The following is an 18,055-nucleotide window of genomic DNA, read 5'->3' on the forward strand; positions in this document are numbered from 1 at the left end:
GAAGAGGTTTTTTTCCTCAAAGTGCTAATTCAGTTTACTGTTGTTTCTTTGGGACTTGAAGCAATTAACATCTGTGGGAAAATTTCTTGTATACATAATGCATCCTCCCCATTTTTTTTTAACCAGTAGTCTTCCTTTTCTTCTTTCTTTCTTTTTTCTTTTGGTTTCTCTACTTCTCCCAGGGATTTCATCAGGATTCAAGACTTTCTTTGAAAGTAAAATGGAATAGAAATGAAACACTATGAACTTTGTTGCCTATCCTTGTTTTATTTTCGTTTTCAACTTACCTTTGTGTGGGGATGACAGAAGGGGGTTGAAGGGCATTCTAGCTTCCCCACCTAGAGTAAAGAGCTATGACACAAGGCAGTCAAAGGAGGAACTAATCAACATTCTACAATTTACAAGATTAATCAGTTCTGTTTAGTGGTTATTAGGGGCAGGAAAGAATCCAATGGAAACAGCCAATTTTGGTCCTTCCATTTTATACTCAATGCTGGTACACAGTATTCCTTTCACATTCTACTGCACATTGCCTAGAGAAAGCTGCAGATCATCAATCATCCATTTTCAGGTGGTCTAATGACAGCATATTCAAAGGTGGCTCACTTAAAATCTTCCATTAATAGTCACACTGTATCAAATGGTGCTAATTTTAAGTAGGCCACCCCATATAGTACACCCTCTGAAACAACACCCTGCTACCGTTTACACCAAATTCATTCCTTTTCCATTCACAGGAAGTATTTAATATGTCAGAATCATGTTTGTGCAATGACGTGAAAATACTGTTCACCTGGAAATCATCAATCTGAGACTTATGGGATGCCAAATTTCTGTCATTTGCTCAAGTCAAGGGTATCATCCTGCATAACAACTACAAAGGCCTACTTCTAACACTTCCCAAATCTTAATGTGTGAGAGTTTTAATCACCATAATTTATGATCTTATTTACAACAGGGGAGTGACTCTTTACATTTGGATCCCCCTACTTGACCGCAGCGACTTCTGAAAACACCGCTGGTGTGGGCTGGGATGTATATTTGATCTTGGGGCCAAGTGTTCCCAGACTTTGGCCTTAAAGGTGAGGTGCCGGGTTCTGAAGGCCAAAGACATCCCAGCGGATTTCACTGTGGAGGGCGGTGCCCCGAGGGGGTGGCCCGGCTGTGTTTGGTGTCCCACCTGTCCCCTGTAACTCTCCCCGCCCACTGGTTTGGCCGGTGGGAGACCCTCCCTCCAACAGGCGCCCGGCGTGGGGCTGCGGCTGGCTGCGCGCGCCGCAGACACCGGTTCCCGGCGGCAGTTGGGCTCCGCTGGGCCAAAGGGCCGCTGCGGCAAGTGAGCGGGGAAGACCCCGCAGGCTGCGGGGCTTGCAGCCGGCGCGAGCGCGCTCGGTTGGGGCGCGCGCACGGCTTCGCCCCGCCCGCTTGGCGCGCGCCCCCGCCAGGTCAGCTCTCCTCCCCAACCCCGGCGCGGACGGGGTGGATCCAGCTCACTCCCCTCCCCCGAGCGGCGGCGGCAGGCGCTGAATGAGAAACGCTGACCGTTCAGGTCGTTGAGCGCTACCTAGGCGGCGGTGGTGGCGAAGCGTGAGGCCGGCGTCGTCTTTCCATTCTCCAGGGCGACGGCCGCGGCTGTACAGGTCGGTGCTGTGGCGGCGGGGCGGTGCGGGGGAGGGAAGGTAGGTGCGTTGCGCCCCTGGGGCGGCGCTCAGCCGCGGCGGCGGCGCGGTGAATGGCGGCGGCTCCGGCTCTGCGGCGTGTTGCTCCCCGGCCGCCGGCCCCGGGGCTGCTCGCCCTCGGCGCGGGGAGGGGGCTGCGGAGCTCGGGCTGAGGAGGGCGCTGGGGGCCGCGCCTCCCTCGGTCGCTCGCTCTCGGAGTCTGGAGGTGCCTGTGGGGTCCCCGCTCAGGAGCACCGTCCCAAGGCCGGGCGCGCGGCGACCCCGGCACCCGCCTCGCCTAGCTCTCCCTTCTGGGTGGCGGAAGCCCCCGGCTTCCCCTCGCGCTGTCCGGGCGCCCAGCGGCGTCTCAACCTCCCTTAAGGTGAGCCCGAGCCCGGACCGCCTAGCCGGGACCGGCCGAGCCGGGCCACACCCCCTCCCCGGCCCTGGCTGCTGCGCCCCCGGAGCCTGGCCGCGGAGTTAGCCGCCTGCGAACCTGCAGACTCGTGGTCAGGCTGACCTGTTGCGGGGCCGCCCGCAGCGCGAGTGGCCCTCCAGCCCTGGCCCGGGGGCCTGCGTCCTACGTTGGCCGCCGGGCGGGGAGCGCTGCCTCAGTTCGGTTAGCTCTACAGCCAGGAGCCGGGCATAGTGGGGAAAAAGGAGATTCCGGACGTATCTGATCAAACACTTGCAAAGCCGGGAGATCTGTCTGCAAATATCCGGAATTCCATTGCAGTATCGGATTAGGGAGGCTCATAAACACCGTGCTTTGGAGGTGATTTGGGAGAAACGCGAGCCAAGAGTGAGGAGCTAATATCTGGAAAATAGTCGTAAACCTGTGCGGAGCTAAATTATCCTCCCACCTTCCCCCCTGGAAGCTCTTTTCCTGTAGCTGTGTGTTGTGTAGACGCAGGCCAGTTTCAGTGTACGTGGGCGTGTTTGGGAAGAAGCTGCGAGCTGATAGGAGGTACCTAGTACAAATGTTAATTTGTTTGAGCTGGGAGGGGTGAGGGAGGAGGAAGAAAGGGCACTGATGTTAGCTGTGGAGGAGGGGCAATCGAAACACTAAATTTCAGTTAAAACGCTAAAAAGAAATATTTTATGTCCAATGTTTAAGACCATAAAGTGGAAATACACAGGCAGCAATTAATTGAGCTTTATCGTTTATGTGCCCTGGATTTTTTTCCCTCAACACTTCAGTTGCTATAGAGAGCCTTGTTTTCTTACCAGTGTTTATGAGTTGACTTTGGTGCTTTTATGTAGTCATCATTAGATCGACTCTTGTTCAAGTCTCTTTGAAGGTGACCATCAGAATTTTGGGAAACTTTTAAATCATTGCATACAGAGTATTGCAGTTACAAATTGTCACATAGCTTGCTAGCCATAAAGCCAGTTCCACCCGAGATAATTATGCTTGTACAAGTGCTGTAGGATCATAAATGTAATTAAGGGTATTACTGCTAAATATCTTACTCTAGACTTTAGAATTATGAAGGAAATTGTATCCAAATAGTATTATTTTAATGAAGATAACCTCTAACTCAAGCTTTGTAGGCATGAGTTTGTCATGTAGCTTCAAAGATTTGGAAAATAATTTGTCTTTGCCACATCCAAAGATCAAATGTAAGGATGTTAGATGCCATTTTGAATAAATAATTTCAGTGTAATTAATTTATCTTAAACATAGTTCATCTTCTCTTTTAAAATTCAGCATAATAATTTTGAAATGGTAAGGTGTGCCTTTTCTCCATTATGTTCCACCTTTTTTTTGAATTAAGAAATTTGACTTCAGAATACTCTGGGCAGGACTCTGGAAATATTGTGCACTTTGCCTAAATTTTTTCAGATTGCAACAGAAACTTAAAGATGGCATTATCAAGATTGTGACATACTTTTCTGATACTTATTTGTAATATCAGAAAGAATACTCCAAAATTTCCTGAGAGGAAAGTATAACCAAAAAGCTGGCTTTGTGAATCAGATACATTTGTGCTAATGTATTTATTTATGTGTGTGTGTTTAAATACCTGATACTTGTCTATTTCAGTTTATTATGTCATTTACAGTCCAGTGTAGGGAATGATGGACATATAGATGTAAATTGTTCTATTGCAACTTAAAACACTTAAGCTTTTGTCCAGAGGCTCAGTTCGTTCATTTTTTCATTCATTCTACACATATTTATTGAGTACATACTTGGTAGCAGTTAGTCTCTTAGAAATTGGGGATACAACAGAGAAAAAAACAGGGTTGTGCCCTGATGGAGCTTAAATGGTAAATGGGGAAATATGTTAGTTTAAAAAGTTAAAACTCCTCTGAAGACTTTTTGATTAAGGATATTGTGTTTTGCCTTTCAAGAATAGTGGGAATTATTACTTAGTGAACAAAAACATTAAGACAGTTGTTTTAGGAATATGTCTATGTTTATAATACATTGGATATCTGGTTCCTAAGTAAACCAAAGGTAAACATTCTACCTGACGTCAGATGATGCATAGTTTACATGTGGTTAAACAGCTTTATTCTTTTGGTTTATATAGTTAAATGAAGTGTTTGCTGAAAATATTCTCTCTCGGCACTTACTTGTTTATAAGGGAATCTAAGTTTTTTTTTTCCAGTCTAAAATTTAAAAATACCACCTTTTTTCTTCTAGCTGACTGAGTGAAGCAATGCTCTACTGTTCGTCCATAGAATCTGATAACCATTGTTGCTAAAATCAAGCAAGTTTGACTGAAAATGATAGTTTTCCCTCGACTCAAATATGACAAACATTGGTATAGTTCTTTGTAGATTGCAAAGCTCTTTTTATGTATTATTGATACTTAAATATTTTGTTCTCATTGGCAGAGTTTCCAATAATTAACAATAACCCTATGTAGGCATTATTATTTCTATTTAGGTGAGAAAACTAAGGTTTGGAAATGTTAAGCAAGCCACCGATAAGCAAGTGGTGAACCTGAACCCAAATTGTAGCTCTTACTAGAATGCTATACTTCATCTCAGGGGTTAAGAGTTTAGTGGGAGACCATCAACATATGGTGCTGCAGTTCAGCTTTTAGTAGTACACTACTGGTCTATTTTTCCAGGAATTTCTAAATAACTTTTAAACCTTAAGCCAAACTATTAATTGAAATTTAATTAGTCAAAGTTTTTTCTTTTTCTTTAAACCTATTTATTTTCTCTAAAAGTACTGCCTTTTTTGAGCCGTATAAAATAGATAGTTTGGGTTTACTTTTAATAGTACAAGTTTTTGAGAATAAGATGTATTAAAATGAATCCTATTTTTTATGTGAGGTTTTTATTGTGGAATGACTTTATTTGGAATGAAATTGTCACTTCAATCTGAATATTGCATTTTTTTTTTTACTCAATTTTCAATTAAAGATAATTTAAACAGCTTCAAACCTACCTTAGCCTGAGTGAGGTTCGTTAGAGAGGAAAATGAATGTATTGTATTACCCTATAAACTGTTTCTTTAAATATGTCTTGATTTCCCATTGATTTGTCTTTAGTGAGAGAATGAAGATTGGATGTGATAAATTTTAATAACTTCGAATTAATCTGGAATCTTTCTTGATTAATATCTTGAGCTTTTGATTTAGGAAAACTCTTAACCACATAATAGGAATAAAACACTGGAATTTAAAATGTGTGACATTTGCCTATTCTATGGAAAGAACAAGTTTGAATATAAATTTACCTAGTCACATTAATAAGTAGCTAGTTAGGGGTATAGGAAGGGTGTGTGTATACATGCACACGCACACAACACATATACATATGGATGGAGCAGTGTTCTTATGACTTAGCGAGGAGGCTTGGCATTGGCTTTGAATGGTACTTTGCTTTGGAGTGTGAGAGACTTAAAATGATGCTTTCATCTTGAACTTAATTGATACCCTTCTGTTATTTTACTTATGTGCCTTGACTTTTCTCAGAACAGATTTTCCTTCTAAGTTTGATTTCCTTTTTTGGTCTTATAGAGGCCTTTTCTGAAAACACTATCTAAATAACATCCCCAGCATACCCTGTGTCCTCAGCTTGCTTTATTTTTCTTCACAGCATTGATTTATCTGATGTATCGCATACATTAATTTATTTATTACCTGCCTCCGTCTCTGAATGTAAGCTTCATGAGCGTGAGAACTGAAGTTTTGTTCACTATTGTCTTCCAAGCAGCTAGAAAATATCTGACACATAGACAGTGTTCAGATATTTGTGTGGTGAGTGAATTAATTGGTATTAAGTGATATGAACACCACTGATTTTGTTCCTTTTTTTAAAAAAAATTAATATTTCCCTTTAATACAACTGTGCAGTTGAACAGAAAATTATACTACAAGGCTTAGACAGATGGAGCATGGCATATCCAAAAATTTGAAATCCAAAATGCTCCAAAATCTTAAACTTTTTGAGCATTGACATGACGCTCAAAGGAAATGCTCTTGGTGCATTTTGGATTTTGGATTTTTGAATTTGGGATGCTCAGCTGGCAACGGAAATATTTCAAAATCCAAAAAAATCTGAGATCATAAAAATCTTAAACACTTCTGGGCCCAAGCATTTCAGATAAGGGATAGTCAACCTGTAATTAAAATGCCAGTCCTCTGCCTCATCTCTTTAAAACTTTCCCTCCCAGGTCCTGCTCTCAGGAGCAGCCATTTTTGATACTTTTAGGTGTTTCTTTTGTTTTTTACTTCCATATTTAAATTTTTTTTAAATTTTCAGTTAGGAATGCGTAGTTCTGCTGTTTTATTTGTTTTTCAATGTATTATTGGCTTTCTACTGTGGAAAAGGAGTCTACGCTTTGGGGTTCTTAAGCCACCTTGAACTTTCTCTTCTCTTGTCCTCCCAGTGTAGTTATATCATGCTTTTGATTAAATCATTGTTCATTGTTTACATTATTATGACCTTATAAATATGTTTACAGGTAAACCTTATAGTATGCTATGATTATATTTCCTGGAATAAAAATTTTTCTTTTTTGGGGGGACAGGTGGTACATGGGCAACGTATGTAACCTGAACTTCTGTATCCCCCATAATAAGCTGAAATAAAGAAAAAAAAAAATTTCTTTTTTTTGTTTTTTCTTAGTTTCCTATTTGTCTCTAATTTTTTCTACAAATTGTCCTAACATCTTCAAACACATCAGGTAATTAATTGTTTGATTTTTTTTTTTTTTTTTTTTTTTTGAGACAGAGTCTTGCTCTGTCACCCATGCTAGAGTGCTGTGGTGTCAGCCTAGCTCACAGCAACCTCAAACTCGGGCTCAAGAGATCCTCCTGCCTCAGCCTCCCCAGTAGCTGGGACTACAGGCACATACCACCATGCCCGGCTAATTTTTTTTTGTTTTTAGTAGAGACAGGGTTTCACTCTTGCTCAGGCTGGTCTCGAATTCCTGAGCTCAAGTGATCCTCCCAGAGTGCTAGGATTATGGGCGTGAGCCACTGTACCTGGCCTCAATTTTTTTTTTTTTAAATTAGGAAAATTCTTCTTGAGCTCTCTGTCCTCTTGCTCAAATCTGCATTGTTGCTCTCCACTTAACGCTGCGTAGCTGTAGCTTGTGACTTCCCTTCCTCATGATTCTGAGAATTCTCTTTGCCTTTTTCCTGTGTTGGAATCTCTGGATTCCACTTTCTCGATTTCTTCCTTTGTTTTGGGGGAAGTGCATCTTTTGGTAACTTTGAAGGATGAGTGTGTGGAGATGTGAAATTTTTGAGATATTTGTATTACCAAAAATATTTTCCTTCTACCCTAACACTTGGTTAATAATTTGGCTGGGCTAGGTATAGAATTCCAAGGTGAAAATCATTTTTCTCTCTAAATTTAGGAGATTATACTTTTCTAGCTTCAGTTGGTTGTTGAAAAGTCTTATGTCATTCAAAGTCTTCATCCTTTTTATGTGCCCTGGCCCTAGGATCTTTTTTTTGTCATCAGTATATGTGATATGTCTCTGATATTTTGTTTGTCTTGCATGGATCTTCATTTTTTGTGCACGGAACCTACTGGGCCCTTTGAACCAACAATGTCCATCATTATATAGAGAGGAGAGATGATCTAGTACAAAGGTCAGCAAACTTTTTCATATATTTTATTTATTTATTTATTTATTTGAAATGGGGTCTTGCTTGGGACCCAGGCTGGACTGCAGTAGTGTGATCATAGCTCACTGTCATCTTGAACTCCTGGGCTCAAGCAATCCTCCTGCTTCAGCCTTCTGGGTAGCTAGAACTACAGGTGTGTGCCATCACACCTGGCTGAGTTTTTAATTTTTTGTAGAGATGAGGTCTCCCTGTGTTGCCCAGGTTGGTCTCAAATTCCTAGCCTCAAGTAGTCCTTCCACCTTGGCCTTACAAAGTGCTAGAATTATAGGCATAAGCCACTGCATCTGGCCTTTAAAGGTTAGTTAGTATTTTAGTCATTTTAGGCAATACAATCTCTGTTATTACTACTCAGCTCTGCTTTTGTAGCATGAAAGCTGCCATAGGCAGCATAGGTTGTGGTTTGCTGACCACTGATCTATGAACGGGCGGAAGGATTAGCCTTGGCTTTACTAGGAGTAGGGAAAGTTACTGTAGAAATAGAAGCAAAAACAAAATATATGGAGAGACACATGATGGTGGTAGCTTGAAAAAGTTCTCATCTCAGTGTTTCTATTTACCTTAGTGTATAGAAACCAAGGTCATCATCTGAGAGTAAGGAAGAATGGGAGTATTTTTTGGAGTATGAGAAGAGAGGAAAATATATAGTCATCTGTCAAAGAATGAAAAATGAGTAGAATAGAGAAACAGTGTTGCTGGGCAGCATTAAGGGCTCACTTGAGATAGGTAATTCTGAATTTCGGGTTCCTGACTTTTAAGAGTACCTCTAAAATATCATCATTAAGTGTAATGTCTTACTATTAGTTTTTGATAGGTAACATAAGGCTTTTGATAGATAACATTAAAAACACTTTCTATTCCTAATTTTCTAAGAGATTTTTTTGTTAAAAAAATAAATGTATCAGATTCATTCAGTGCCTTTTCTTTCTTTCTTTCTTTCTTCCTTTCTTTCTTTTTTGCCATGGTGTCAGCCTGGCTCACAGCAACCTCAAACTCCTGGGCTCAAGCAATCCTCCTGCCTCAGCCTCCCGAGTAGCTGGGACTACAGGCATGGGCCACCATGCCCGGCTCATTTTTTCTATATATTTTTAGTTGTCCAGCTAATTTCTTTCTATTTTTAGTAGAGACGGGGTCGCTCTTGCTCAGGCTGATCTCAAACTCCTGAGCTCAAACGATCCACCCGCTTTGGCCTCCCAGAATGTTAGGGTTACAGGCTGAGCCACCACGCCCCAACCTGAGTGCCTTTTCTGTATTGGTAGAGATGATCATATGTGTTTTCTATTAATCTGCTAATAAGATGTATTATAATACATTAGATTATCTCCTATTGAACTGTCTTTGCGTTCCTGAGTTAAACTCTGCTTGGTTGTGATGCATTTGTTTTCCCCCTCTCACACTGCTAACTTTGATTTGCTGGTGTCTTAGAGTTTTTTAAAAAATGTACATTTATCAGTGAGATTTATATGTCTATATTTTGGTTTCAGTGTTACACTGACTTCATAAAATAAGTTGTGAAGCTTTCCCTTTTTTCCTCCTACTTTTTTGAAATAGTTTTGTAATAGGGAGTATGTGCACTGTCAAGAAACTATAGATGTAATGTGTGAAAGGGAAAAAAAATAACGCTTCTAGAAGAAAACATAGCAAATATGTCTATATGACCCTGTCATAGGCAAAAATTTATTTTTAAAAACAGAATACAAAAAGTACTAACCAGAAAAAAGATTGATAAATTGTACTTCATTAAATAAGAACATCTGTCCATCAAAGAATACTATTAAGAGAACAAAAAGGCAAGTGACACACTGGAAAAGGTGTTTGCAATATTTATCTCTGATGGAGAACTTGTATCTAGAGTGTACTAAAAAAATATGAAAATCAGTGCAAAAAAATACAGGCAACCGAATTTTAAAAACAAATGGGCAAAAAACTGGGACAGGCATTTACAAAATGAATTGTCTACATGGCCGAGGGTAAGAGTACTCACACATAATTTTCAAAGAACTGTAAAACTATAATGTGATACCACTACATACTCACCAGAATGGTGTTAATGAAAAAGTCTGAAATACAAAGTTTTGACTGTAAAGCAATTGGAACTCTCATACATTTCAAGTGAGTTTGAAAATTGGTACAGCCACTTGGACAATTCTTTGGTAGCATCTGCTAAAGCTCTATATGTATATGCTCTGTGATCTAGCAATTTCACTTCTGAGTATGGACCTAATAGAAATCAGTATAAATGGACATCAAAAGACATGTACATTAGACGAAAACATAGGAATAAATCTTTATAACCTTGGAATGGGCACAGGATTCTTAGATGTGATGCGAAATGATGCCAGAAGCAAGAGCAACAAAACAAAAAATAGATAAATTGGACTTCATCAAAATTAAAAATGTTTGTACTTCAAGGGACACCATGAAGAAAGTGAAAAGGCAGCCCATAGAATGAGAGAAAATATTTGCAAGTCATATTTGATGGGAGACTTATTGTCAGATTATATAAAACCTCTTAATTCAGTAATAAAAAGACAACTCAGTATAAAATGGGCAGAGGAGCTGAATACACATTTCTCAAAGAAAATATACAAATGGCCAATAAGCAGATGAAAAGATGCTTGACATAATCACCTATCAGGGAAATGAAATCAAAACCACAGTGAGATACCACTTCACACTGCTAGGAAGGCGCGAATGAAAAAGTTAATAAGAAGTGTAGGTAAAGATGTTGAGAAATTGGAACCTTTGTACACTGGGTGGACTGTAAGATGATGCAACTCCTTTGGAAAGACCGTCTGACACTTCTTCAAATAATTAAACAGAGTTACCGTATAGCTCAGAAATGCCTCTCCAAGAACAGGGAAATCCATAGAGGCAGATTAGTGGTGGCTTAGGGCTGTAGCATGGGAAAAGAAGGTTATAGCTAAAGGATAGGGGATTTCTTTTTGAGATGATGAAAATGTTCAAAAAATTGGCTGGTGATGATTGTATATATTTGTATATAAACCATTGAATTGTGTATTTTTACATGGGCAAATTTTGTTATATGAATCACATCTCAGTAAAGCTGTTAAAAAATGGGAAAAGTAGTCAGTGAAGTGACAACATTGCCACAGTATTTAACTGAGAAAAGCAAGATGCAGAGGAATATATAAAATATCCCATTTTTATGAAACAAACAGTAGCAAAAACCTGTGTCTGTATGTGTGTATGTAAGTGATCTTGTAAGGGTAAAAATGTTGCATACCAAATGTAAATGTTACCTCGTTGGGCAAAGTAGGGAGAGGGAAAGAAGAGGGAGAAAATAACTCAAAGGAAAAGGAGTTGATTTAGAAAAAACAGCATGTGTAACAATATCTCAGTTATGTAAAATATAAATGTTAAAATGATCTTTTTTATTTTATTAATGGAAATATCTAAAGCTAAATTGAGGCAATAAAATAAAAATAAGTTACAAAACCTCAAAAAAATAAGACATGTATATGGATGTTTATTCATAGCAGCTTCATGATCTCTCCTAGATGGAAACAATCTGAATGTCCATCAACAACAAAAAAAATGAATAAATAATTTATGGTATAGCCTTATAATGAAACACTATATGGCAATGAAAAAGAACAGATAACAGCTATACTGAACAAACATGGGCAAGTATCACAGGCAAAAATGTTGAGCAAAAGAAACCAGACACAAAAGAGTACATACTGTGACTTCATTTATGTGAAATTAAGGAAAAGGTCAAACTCATCTATGGTAACAGAAATGAGGATAGTATTTAGGGGTTACAGCTAGTGGGGCAAGAGGAGCAAGAGGGACCTTCTAGACTGTTGAAAATGTCTATATTTTCATTTGATCAGTGGTTATGTGGATGTCTACATTGTAAGAATTCATCAAACAGTATACCTTAGTTGTGCATGTATATCTCAATAAAAAAGTGAAACAAACCAAATGATAAAAAAAAGAAAAAACAAGCAAAAAATATTCTGGTGCTCATATAAAAAGTCTTTGTATACTTCTGGGGATACTTACATTGCATTCAAAGAGAGTTTCTCTCTACTATGGTTTTTAATGATTGCATTGCACCATGTGTAAATGTATTATAATTTAAGCAATCTCTTGATGGCCAGTTGTTTCTAACTTTTACATATTTTGAACAGTGATAGAGTTTTAACATCCTTTTTGATAGATCTTTCTGTACTTACAATTTCCTTTTGATGAATTCCTGAAAGGGGATTTGCATGTTTGGAGACTAAGTATATTACATACTTGCTTATTGTGTTTCAGTGGATGTATCGCAGTACCCTCACTCACTTGATGATTAGCTTTAAAAACATACATTGATCTGTTATGTAACAAATGCTCTCTAATTATTTTAATTTGTATTTTTAAGCATTTTTCAATGAAAGTACTATTTTCATATGTTGGTATTGTGCTACTTTCTCCAATTTCCTCTTTACATCATTTACCCATTTCCTTTTTGCCCAATCTTTTAAAAGTTCTAATGAAATAGATATACCAGCTGTGCATGGTGGCTCACGCCTGTAATCCTAACACTCTGGGAGGCCAAGGTGGGAGGATTGCTTGAGTTCAGAAGTTGGAGACCAGCCTGAGCAAGAGCGAGGCCCCGTCTCTACTAAAAATAGAAAGAAATTATCTGACCAACTAAAAATATATATAGAAAAAAATTAGCTGGTCATGGCGGCACATGCCTGTAATCCCAGCTACTCGGGAGGCTGAGACAGTAGGATCGTTTAAGCCCAGGAGTTTGAGGTTGCTGTGAGCTAGGCTGATGCCACAGCATGCTGGCCCAGGCAACAGAGTGAGACTCTGTCTCAAAAGAAAAAAAAAAAAAGAATTAGATATACCAAAAAAGTATATAAAGAATAATGCTCCTTAAGAAATGAAACAACCAATGCAGTTGAACCTTCCTACTAGTTTATATTAATTTGTAAGAACTCTTTATGTATTAAAAATATTAACTGTTTCACTTGTTTTAAGTCCTTTTCTCTATTTTACCTTTTATTACTTAACTTACTATATTTTATTGAGTCTAAAATGGCTTCATTTGTAAGATACACTATTTTATGTACATCTAAGCATAAAAATACGACACGATTTTAAGAGGCATCCTGATTTCAGAGATGTTAAAAGGTCAGAAAATGTGCATCTTAGAGTTGGTAAAATACACGTGTTTCACTGTGTGTCTTTCTTTTCTTTTTTCTTTTTTTTTTTTTTTTGAGACAGAGTCTTACTCTGTTGCCCGGGCTAGAGTGCCATGGCATCAGCCTAGCTCACAGCAACCTCAAACTCCTGGGCTCAAGCGATCCTCCTGCTTGAGCCTCCCAGGTAGCTGAGACTACAGGCATGCATCGCCATGCCCGGCTAATTTTTTCTATATATTTTTAGTTGTCCGGCTAATTTCTTTCTATTTTTAGTAGAGACGGGGTCTCACTCTTGCTCGGGCTGGTCTCGAACTCCTGAGCTCAAGGAATCCTCCCAACTCGGCCTCCCAGAGTGCTAGGATTACAGGTGTGAGCCACCGCGCCCAGCCTAGTGGCATTTTCAAATGTTAAACAATATGTAGTTTTGCTTAAGATTGGAGAACATTAGAGGTTCACAGGAGAGGAGGCTCAGTGAGGACAGGAGTGGTGCTTAAGGAATGTTTCATTTTGGTGGAAAGAACATGCTAAGTATTGAGGAACAGCATACCTAAAGATAGGGTAACAAGAATTAGTTTTTGGGGCGTGCTTTGGGTTGAAAAGTTGGTTTGGGATGGGGTGGGAAATACATACAGTTACATTTGATAAAATAGGACTAAATTATTCAGCCTTTAGAAATGAAGCAGAAGAGATTAAAATTGAAATCATAGTACATACTGTTATCCAGTGACTTTTAGCTTCTCTATTTCTTTTCTTCTTGCGGCTGAAGATTGAAAGTTTGTGAATGAAGATTGGAGGGAAAATTCACACTGTTTAGAACCAGTCTTCTAAAAAAAAGAAAAAGAAAAAAAGACAGGCTTCCAATTATGCATGGATTAGGTAATCTTCCCCCAAAAAAGGCTTGAAACAACATTGATACAAAGTAGCTTTAATTAAGTTTTATGTTAACTTTTTCCTTTTTATTACTTTCCTGTTACTTAGTCTTATGTAATTTAGCTAATTATGTATCAGAAAAGCTTTAAATTCAAAGCCTTCTACTGCCATTAAGAGAGCCAAAAGGTGGTGGGAAAGACTCTTTTGCCAAAAGATTTTCAAAGCTGCCACTTTGGAGGTTTGAACTTCAGGGAACAAGCAATAGTTGTGAAGCCTTCTGTGCTGCACTTGTTTATCTAAACAGTGTGGACACCTGTGAATTGGCTGTAGTAATGAAGCCAACAGATCTAATCTAGCCACCTCATCTGCTTCACTCCAAAATGGCCCAACAGATACAGCTATAGGGATGGATAGGGTTATTGATACTACTTCTGTCTCTGAGCAGAATTTGCAATGATTAGATAACTTTCAGTTGTAGTAGTACTCTTGATATAGTATGGCAACCCTTGGCTTAATAATTGCTGGACCTGTCTGTGTCCCATGTCTTAATTGTGTGATGCTTGCTGTAAATTATATGATCTTCTTAGTAATAATCAAAATTTGTATTTATTATAACTAATTACTATAACTAAATAGATCAGAAATCTTGGCACTACTTTTTAGCCCCAGATTAGTGGTGATTTATCAGACTCAGTGTCCTAGACATGTCATTTATAATTCTTGCCTGTCCACAGTTCCTTTGAAGGAAATCTGTTAATACACTGCAAAAGGATAGACTTCAGTAGCTAATGTTTTTTTGCACCATATAAAACTTTATTGCAACAGATTGATCCACCAGTGGGCATTTGACCTAAGGATTGCTAATCCATAGGCCATAACAACCTAGGATTGTCTGGTTGGTAAAATTTTAGCCAGTTATAGGAAATATGGAGTTATGAATAATTTGCCATTGATCCATGGGAGCTGAAGCTGGAAAGATGCATTGGTGTAGAGTCCTATAAAACTAAAGTTTAAGGGAATGGAAAGTAGGTATAAGCAGAAGCTGTGAATTACAAAAATGATAAGAGGAGGTGAGGAAGCTTTGATAACTAGAAGAGAATAGGGTGTAGGTGCCAAGAGAAGCACAGAATTCTAAGAGAGAAACCATGTGGTCTGAGAGAGAGAGAGAGACAGAGGGACAGAACATGAAACTGAAAATTCTGCTTTCTGACTCTGTAGTGGTTTTTTTTGTTTGTTTGCCTGGTGGTGTTCTAAGCATTTTACCTGTATTCCCTCACTGGATCTTCATGATAACTTGGTGAAGTAGGTACTGTTGTCTTCATTGTAAAGATGTAGAAACTGAGGCACAGGGAGGCTATCCAACTTGTTGAAGGTTATACAATGTGTAAGTGGCAGAGATAGGATTTGAACTGAGGTGATCTAATTATAGAGTTTTAATTCTTAAATATCTAATTTCTTTTCAGTTCTTGCTAACCTTTTTAGATGAACCTACTGTTTCTTTCATGTTTTTCTAATGCTTGTTCTCTTTTATGTTTTTCTAATGCGTGCATCTCTTCCATTTTAACAAAGAGGTAGCATACCTCAGGTACAGAAACTTAGGTAGGCAAGAAATGATACTAGGTAGTATACTATTACAAAGTTTTTATACTGTACATGAAGTGGTATATCACTTGAAGGAAGATCATGGTAAGTTAAAGGATGTATACTATAAATCCTAAAGCAATCCTATAAAACAGTGACAACGAGTTATAGTTACTAAGCCAACAAAAGAGGTAAAATGGAACTAGAAAATATTTATTAGAAGGCATAAAAAGAAAAAAAAAGAACATAGGACAAATAGAAAGCAAATAGCAAGATAATAGACCTAACCATGTCAATAATCACATTAAATATGAATGGTCTAAACACATCCATAAGAGGCAGAGATTGTCAGATTGGATGAAAAAGCAAGATTCAACTATGTCCTGCCTGTAAGAAGTTTACTCTAAATATGAAGACACAAATAGGTTAAAAGTAAAGGATGGAAAAAGATATACCTACCATGCTTATAATAGTCAAAAGAGAAAGGTGGTGTGCTGTATTCATATCAAGCAAAATAGACTTCAGAGCAAAGAATATTTTCAGGGATAAAGGATGTCATTAGGCCGGGCGCGGTGGCTCACGCCTGTAATCCTAGCACTCTGGGAGGCCGAGGTGGGCGGATCATTTGAGCTCAGGAGTTCGAGACCAGCCTGAGCAAGAGCGAGACCCCACCTCTACTACAAATAGAAAGAAATTATATAGACAGCTAAATATATATAGAAAAAATTAGCTGGGCATGGTGGCACATGCCTGTAGTCCCAGCTACTGGGGAGGCTGAGGCAGGAGGATCGCTTGAGCCCAGGAGTTTGAGGTTGCTGTGAGCTAGGCTAACGCCACGGCACTCACTCTAGCCTGGGCAACAGAGGGAGACTCTGTCTCAAAAAAAAAAATAAAAAATAAAAAGATAAAAAAAAAAAAAAGGATGTCATTATATAATGATAAAGAGGGCAATTAATCAAGAGGACATAACAGTTCTAAACATTTGTGCCCCTAATAACAGAACTTCAAAATACTTGAGACAAAAACTGATAGAACTCCAAGGCAAAACCATCAAATCCAAAATTTTAGTTGGATACTTCAATGCTCTTCTCTCAATAAATGATAGAACAAGAGAAAATCACAGGGATATAGTAGACTTGGGCAATACTGTCAACCAATTTGACTTAATTAACATTTATAGAATCTCCACTCAACAACAGTAGAATATTATTCTCAGTTCTTCTAAAGTACACATAGAACATTTTCCTTGATGGACCATATTTTGGGCTGTAAGACAAGTCTCAATAATTTAAAAGGATTGAGATCTTACAGAGTATATTCTCTGATCACAATGGAATTAAAGTAGAAATTGTTAACAGAACAAACTGTGGAAAATCTAATATTTGGAAACTGACACAATTCTGAATAACGATGGTTGAAGGAAGATGTCAAAAGGGAAATTAGAAAGTGTTTTGAACGGAATGAAAATGAAAACACAACATCAGAATTTGTAGGATGCTACTAAATCAGTACGTAGGGGAAGAATTTGTGGCCTTTTTTTTTTTTTTTTTTCTTTTTTTGAGACAGTCTCACTCTTTTGCCTGGGCTAGAGTGCTGTGGTGTCAGCCTAGCTTACAGCAACCTCAAACTCCTGGGCTCAAGCTATCCTCCTGCGTTAGCTTCCTGAGTAGCTGGGACTACAGGTGTGTACCACCACGCCCAGCTAATTTTTTCTGTTTTTAGTAAGGGGTCTGACTCTTGCTCAGGCTGGTCTGAAACTCCTGAGCTCAAACAATCCTCCTACCTTGGCCTCCCAAAGTGCTTGGATTACAGGTGTGAGCCACTGCGCCCTGCCAAGAATTTACAGCCTTGAATGCCTGTCTTAGAAAAGAAGAAAGATCTCAAGTCATTCACTTTCATTTCTACTTTAAGAAGTTAGAGAAAGAGCAGATTAACCTAAAGTAATTACAAGAAAGGAAATGATAAAGATCAATGTAGAAATTATTGTTTTTCTGTTTTCTACTCAGACAAAATCAGTGAAACTAAGGACTGATTTTTTTTGAAGATTAATAAAATTGGTAAAGCTTTAACTAGACCAATTGGTATCAGGAATGACAGGTGACATCACTGCAGCTTCTACACGTAGTAAAAGGATAACAAGGGAGTATAATGAACAACTTTATACCTATAAATTTTACAACAGAGATGAATTGGACAAATTCTTAGAAAGATACATACTACCGAACTTCACTCAAGAAGAAATAAACAGCCTGAATAACACTGTATCTGTTAAAGAAATTGAATTTGTGATTACAATATTCACATACACAAAAACTCCAGGGCCAGATGTCTTCACAAGTAAATCCTATTAAACATTTAAGGAAGAAATACCAGTTCTACAACAAACACAGAAAACTGTAGAGGAGAGAATACTTCCTAATTTATTTTCTGGGGTCATCAGACCCTCATACTTAAACTAGGCAAAGACATGAGAAAAGACTACACAAAAATATCTCACATGAGCACAGACGCAAAATTTCCAAACATATTTTGGCAGATTGAATGTAACTATTAAAAAGTTACATCATGACTAAATGGGGTTTATTTCAGGAATGCAAGGTTGGTTTAACATTTAAAAAGCAGTCATTGTAATGCACTATGTTAATCAACTAAAAAAGAAAAATCACATTATCATCTCAGTAAA

At 38.5% G+C, this 18,055-nt stretch overlaps 1 protein-coding gene across 1 annotated transcript in view; it reads left to right on the forward strand.

Moving 5' to 3' along the window:
- The first annotated feature begins 1,552 nt into the window (after positions 1-1,552).
- Positions 1,553-18,055, forward strand: part of RALGPS2 (Ral GEF with PH domain and SH3 binding motif 2) — a 158,237-nt gene continuing 141,734 nt past the window's right edge. Inside the window, exon 1 of the mRNA XM_069478396.1 lies at positions 1,553-1,640. The gene's annotated coding sequence lies outside the window, so the exon portion shown is untranslated. The remainder of the gene's footprint in view (positions 1,641-18,055) is intronic.

Source organism: Eulemur rufifrons, chromosome 8, assembly GCF_041146395.1.
Source record: "Eulemur rufifrons isolate Redbay chromosome 8, OSU_ERuf_1, whole genome shotgun sequence".
NCBI classification, from domain to species: Eukaryota; Metazoa; Chordata; class Mammalia; order Primates; family Lemuridae; genus Eulemur; species Eulemur rufifrons.